The 5,923-nt window shown below is 42.1% G+C and overlaps 1 pseudogene; it reads right to left on the bottom strand.

The window, feature by feature from the left end:
- Positions 1-3,056: 3,056 nt before the first annotated feature.
- LOC116269542 lies at positions 3,057-5,492 on the bottom strand (annotated as a pseudogene).
- Between the last annotated feature and the right edge of the window lie 431 nt (positions 5,493-5,923).

Below are 5,923 nucleotides of genomic sequence, written 5' to 3'. Positions count from 1 at the left end.
TTTTTTTTTCCAGATGGAGTTTCACTCATGTTGCCCAGGTTGAAGTCCAGTGGCGTGATCTCAGCTCACTGCAACCTCCGCCTCCTGGGTTCAAGCGATTCTCCTGCCTCAGCCTCCCGAGTAACAGATTACAGGCGCCTGCCACCGTGCCCTGGCTAATTTTGTATTTTTAGTAGAGATGAGGTTTCCCCATGTTGGTCAGGCTGGGCTCGAACTCCTGACCTCAGGTGATCCGCCTGCCTTGGCCTCCCAAAGTGCTGGGATTACAGGTGTGAGCCACTGTGCCTGGCCGAGACCTCATCTTTAAAAACAAAAACTAGGCTGGGTGCTGTGGGTCATGCTTGTAATCCCAGCACTTTGAGAGGCTGAGGCAGGAGGATCACAAGGTCAAGAGTTCAAGACCAGCCTGGCCAATATAGTGAAACCCCATCTCTACTAAAAATATAAAAATTAGCTGGGCGTGGTGGCAGGTGCCTGTAATCCCAGCTACTCAAGAGGCTGAGGCAGGAGAATTGCTTGAACCCAGGAGGTGGAGGTTGCAGTGAGCCGAGATGACACCACTGCACTCCAGCCTGGGCGACAGAGCTAGACTCCATCTCAAACAAACAGACAAAAAAACAGTCTTAGGGCTTGTTACAAAGTGTAAAACGGCTTTGGGTGGAGTCTGTTTGGTCCTTAAGTCACTCGTCCATGCAGGAGTGCCCTGAGAGGTCCACTGCTTCCCTCCATGTGGCTTTTTCAGCCCTGGCAGCTCTTTGAAGTTTTCATGTCTCACTGGTAACCAGGAATCAACCTGGGCTGCCTTTGGTCCTGTCTGCATTGGTGCAGGCCTCAGCCACGTCTCTCAGAGTTTGCTGCTCCTCTGGCCTGCTGTCAGGAGCTGGGGCCCAGATACTGTAACTGCCCAGTGGGTTCACCTTGCCTGCTGCCTGGACAGAGCCAATTTATTAAGACAGGAGAATTGCAATAGAGAAAGAGTAATTCACGTAGAGCCGGCTGTGTGGGACACCAGAGTTTTATTATTACTCAAATCAGTCTCCCCGAGCATTCAGGGATCAGAGATTGTAAAGATAATTTGGTGGGTAGTGGCTTGGGAAGTGGAGAGTGCTGATTGATCAGGTTGGAGATGGAATCACAGGGGGTGGAAGAGAGTTTTTCTTGCTGTTTTCTGTTCCTGGGTGAGATGACAGAACTGATTGAGTCAGTTACTCGTCTAGGTGGTGTCAGTCGATCCACTGAGTGCAGGGTCTGCCAAAATATCTCAAGCACTGATCTTAGGTTTTTCAATAGTGATGTTATCCCCAGGAGCCATTTGGGGGGTTCAGACTCTTGGAACCAGAGGCTGCATGACCCCTACACTGTACTTTCTAATCTTGTAGCTAATTTGTTAGTACTGCAAGGCAGACTGGTCCTCAGGCAAAGAAGAGGGTCTTTCTGGGAAAGGGCTATTCTATTATCAGTTTTGCTTCAGAGTCAAATCATGAACTGAATCCCTTCCCAAAGTTAGCTCGGCCCACACCCAGGAATGAACAAGGACAGCTTAAAGGTTAGAAGCAAGCTGGAGTCGGTTAGGTCTGATTTCTTTCACTGTCTTAATTTCCTCAGTTATAATTTTGCAAAGGCAGTTTCAAGACCCTCTGCTCTGGGCCACTCATTTCACCAGCCTTAGAGAATCTCTTTCTTGGCTCAGAATTTCCTTCTCCCTTCGTGTTTCCAGCCACGAGACTTTGTCCATGATGACTAACACTCTCTCCAATCTTGGGGTTTAGGCTTTTGGAAACAAAATCAGAAGGACAAGCATTTGGATAATTTGGGCAACTTTAGTGTTCTAGGCCTGGAGTTTTCTTTGTGGAAAGTTTTTAGCCATGCATTCAATTGTTTTAATTGATAATATAGGGTTATTCAGGTTATCTATTTATTTTTCTTTTCTTTTTTTTTTTTTTGAGACGGAGTTTCACCCTTGTCACCCAGGCTGGAGTGCAGTGGTGTCATCTCGGCTCACTGCAACCTCCGCCTCCCGGGTTCAAGTGATTCTCCTGCCTCAGCCTCCTGAGTAGCTGGGATTACAGGTGCCCACCACCATGCCCAGCTAATTTTTTGTATTTTTAGTAGATGTTGGCCAGGTTGGTCTTAAATGCCTGACCTCAAGTGATCCACCCACCTTGGCCTCCCAAAGTGCTGGGATTATAGGCATGAGCCACCACGCCCAGCCATCTATTTCTTCTTGAATGAGCTTTAGTAGTTTGTATCTTTTGAGGAATCTCTTTGTTTTATTTGTCAAATTTATTGACAACATTTGTTTATATATTCCCTAATTATTCTTGAACACCTGTAAAATTTTTTTTTTTTTTGAGATGGAGTCTCGCTTTGTCATCCATACTGCAGTGGCGTGATATTGGCTCACTGCAACCTCCACCTCTTGGGTTCAAGCAATTCTCTGTCTCAGCCTCCTGAATAGCTGGGATTGCAGGCGCCCACCACCATGCCCGGCTAATATTTTTGTATTTTTAGTAGAGACAGGGTTTCCACCATCTCGGCCAGGTTGGTATTGAACTCCTGACCTCGTGATCCACCCACCGCGGCCTCTCAAAGTGCTGGGATTACAGGCATGAGCCACTGTGTCTGGCTCAATTTTTTATTTTATTGTTTTTTCTTATCATTTATCTATTTTCTATGTATTGATTTTCACTGTTATCTTGAATATTTCCTTACTTCTGCTTACTTTGAGTTTAATTTGCTCTGCTTTTTCTAGTTTCTTACTGTGGGAAATTAGATTAATGATTTTATTTAATTAATTAATTTATTTTTTGAGACAGAGTCTCCCTCTGTCACTCAGGCTGGGGTGCAGTGGTGCGATCTTGGCTCACTGCAACCTCTGCCTCTCAGGTTCAGCAATTCTCCTGCCTCAGCCTTCTGAATAGCTGGGATTACAGGCACATACCATCACGCTCAGCTAATTTTTGTATTTTTAGTAGAGATGGGGTTTCGCCATGTTGACCAGGGTGGTCTCAAACTACTGTCCTCAGATGATCCACCCACCTCAGCCTCCCAAAGTGTTGGGATTACAGGCTTGAGCCACTGTGCCCAGCCAGATTAATGACTTTAGATCTTTCTCCTTTTCTAATATAAGTATTTAATGTTACAAGGTTTCCTCTAAGCATAGCTGTACCTATATCCCACACATTTTTATATATTGTATTTTCATTTAATTTAAGATATCTCAAATATCATTTGTAATTTTTTTCATTGCTACATGGGTTATTTCAAAGTCTATTGTTTAGTTTCCAAATATTTGAGAGATTTTCCAGTTATATTTATGTTACCGATTTGGCACATAATTCCACTGTGATCAGAAAACATACTTTCATTTCTTTCTTTCAAATTTATTGAGACATACTATGGCCTAGAAATGACCTTCTTTGATCTATTTTCCATGTGCACTTGAATGCATATTGTGGTGTTCTATTTTTTCACATGAAAGTTTTTAGTTTATTAATCTTCTCATGAAAAATCCACGATGGCTGCAGAAAACATCGTTGCAGCATCTTTACTCCTTCAGCTTTTTGCCAGCACCAGCATTGGCCTTTGTGGTGTCCTGACTTTCTTCAATCTATTCTTGCCTTCCTTTAATTGCTTTCTTGAGGTCTTTTTCTTCTCATAAAAGCCAAGTCTTGCAAGTCTATGTCTGGGTCCATTTTTTTTTGCATAATCCAAGGAATCGTAAATCATGCCAAAGCCAGTTGTCTTGCCACCACCAAAATGAGTTCTGAATCCAAATACAAAGATGACATCCAGTGTGGTCTTGTACATTTTGGCGAGTTTTTCCCAAATTTCCGTCTTAGGTACTGTTGCCTTCAGGGTATGAAGGACATCAATCATCATTTGTTTCCTCTGAAGTAGTTGGTTGGTCATGAACTTTCTAATTCAGATAGTTACTGTGTCATTCATGATGGCAGTCAATCCTTAGACGGCCAGGAACGAAAAGAGTGCTGTTTTGTGGTGGAGTGTTATGTAAATGCCAATTAGGGCATGTCGGTTGACAGTGTTGTTCAAACCTTAAATATCCTTACAATAGAGGAGTTATTAATAAATTATTTTAGGCAGTTAGTGAGGGTAAAAGAGTTCTTGGTAGCATTTTCCTTTAATAAAAAGCAGCCCCAAAACCACTTCTTTTCTAACAGAAAACAGCCTGAAAAGTCAAGCTGCAAGCAAGCTGGAAGCTTGCATATGTAAATGCCAGCAGCTGCACCTGAAATCCAGGTACATTCCAACATGTAGACTTCTCCCTCCCTTTTCTTTGTTACCACATGTGTGGGTGTCATGGCACCAGCCAGGTAAAGCCACGTGTGCAGGTGTCATGGCGACAGCCAGGTAGAAGCCACATTTGCATAATGAAAGATGAGGGTGGGAGGGCTAGTTCCTTTGTGGACTACGTAAATGGCACACCTGGTTACATGAATCCCTGGGCCCTATGTATATCAATCACCGCCTTTTCAAGCCTCTCTGCAAAATCGATCAAATCCCACCCTCAACCTGGAAACTCTCCCTTGGGTGACCCACTTTCTCAGCATGAGGAAGATTTCTCTCTCTGTCTTCTTTTTTGTCTATTAAACTTTCCGCTCCTAAACTCCTCATGTGTGTCTGTGTCCTTAATCTTCTTGGTGGGAGACATTGAACCCTGGGTATTTACCTCAGACAGTGGAGCTGCTTCACTTATTGATTTTTTATGTATTTGTTTTATAATTGCTTAGATTGGAGTGTTGAAATCTGCAACTGTGATGGAGAATTGACTCACTTATCCTTTTGGTTCTATCAGTGTTTGCTTCATGTAGAGACATTCCTCAGTGATACTGTAGGTTTGGTTCCACACACTGTAATAAAGCAAATCACATAAAAGTTTTGGTCCCCCAGTGCAAACAAAGTTATGTTTACACTATACTGTAGTTTAGTGTGTGCAATAGTATTATGTCTTTATAAACTATGTGCATATGTTCAAAATACTTTACTGCCAAAATATTTTGACACAGAGACACAAAGTGAGTATGAACTGTTGGAAAAATGGTGCTGATACACTTACTCAACACAGGGTTGTCACAATTTGTAAAAAGTACAAAATCTGTGAAGTACAATTAAGTAAAACACAATAAAATGAGGTATGCCTATCTTTTGAATCCTTTCATTAGGAGTATACAAATTTAAAATTGTTGTATTTTCTTGGTAAATTAAATCTTTCTAAAATGTGCCACTTGATTCATGGTAATATTCATTGTTCTCTCTTTCACTTTGTGTGATACTAATCTAGCCACTCCAGTTGTCTTTTCATTCATTTTTCCTGAATATGTCTTTATTCATCCTTTTATGTTTAACCTCTGTGTTTTTGTAGTTAATGTCAGTTTCTTGTAGTCAGCATACTTTTGGATCTTGATTTTTTAATCCAACTTGACGAATTAAGTGTTTTGATCATTGATATTTAATGTAAATATTTTGATAATTGATATTTAATGTAAGTATTGTGTTTTGATAATTGATATTTAATGTAAGTATTGATATGGTTGAGTTTAAATCTATCATCATTATGTTTCTAAATATCTCATCTGTTCTTTTCTCCTTTTTTTTTTTTTTGAGACGGAATCTTGCTCGTCACCCAGGCTGGAGTGCAGTGGCGTGATCTTGGCACACTGCAAGCTCTGCCTCCTGGGTTCACACCATTCTCCTGCCTCAGCCTCTCGAGTAGCTGGGACTACAGGTGCCCGCCACCACGCCCGGCTAATTTTTTGTGTCTTTATAGAGACGGGGTTTCACCATGTTAGCTAGGATGATCTCGATCTCCTGACCTTGTGATCCACCTGCCTCGGCCTCCCAAAGTGCTGGGATTACAGGTATGAGCCACCGTGCCCGGCTCTTTTCTCCTTTTTTTATTTTT

Source organism: Papio anubis, chromosome 11 (genome assembly GCF_008728515.1).
Source record: "Papio anubis isolate 15944 chromosome 11, Panubis1.0, whole genome shotgun sequence".
Taxonomy (NCBI): Eukaryota; Metazoa; Chordata; class Mammalia; order Primates; family Cercopithecidae; genus Papio; species Papio anubis.
The sequence above is the reverse complement of the archived record's forward strand: the minus strand, read 5'-3'. Positions and strand labels throughout refer to the sequence as shown.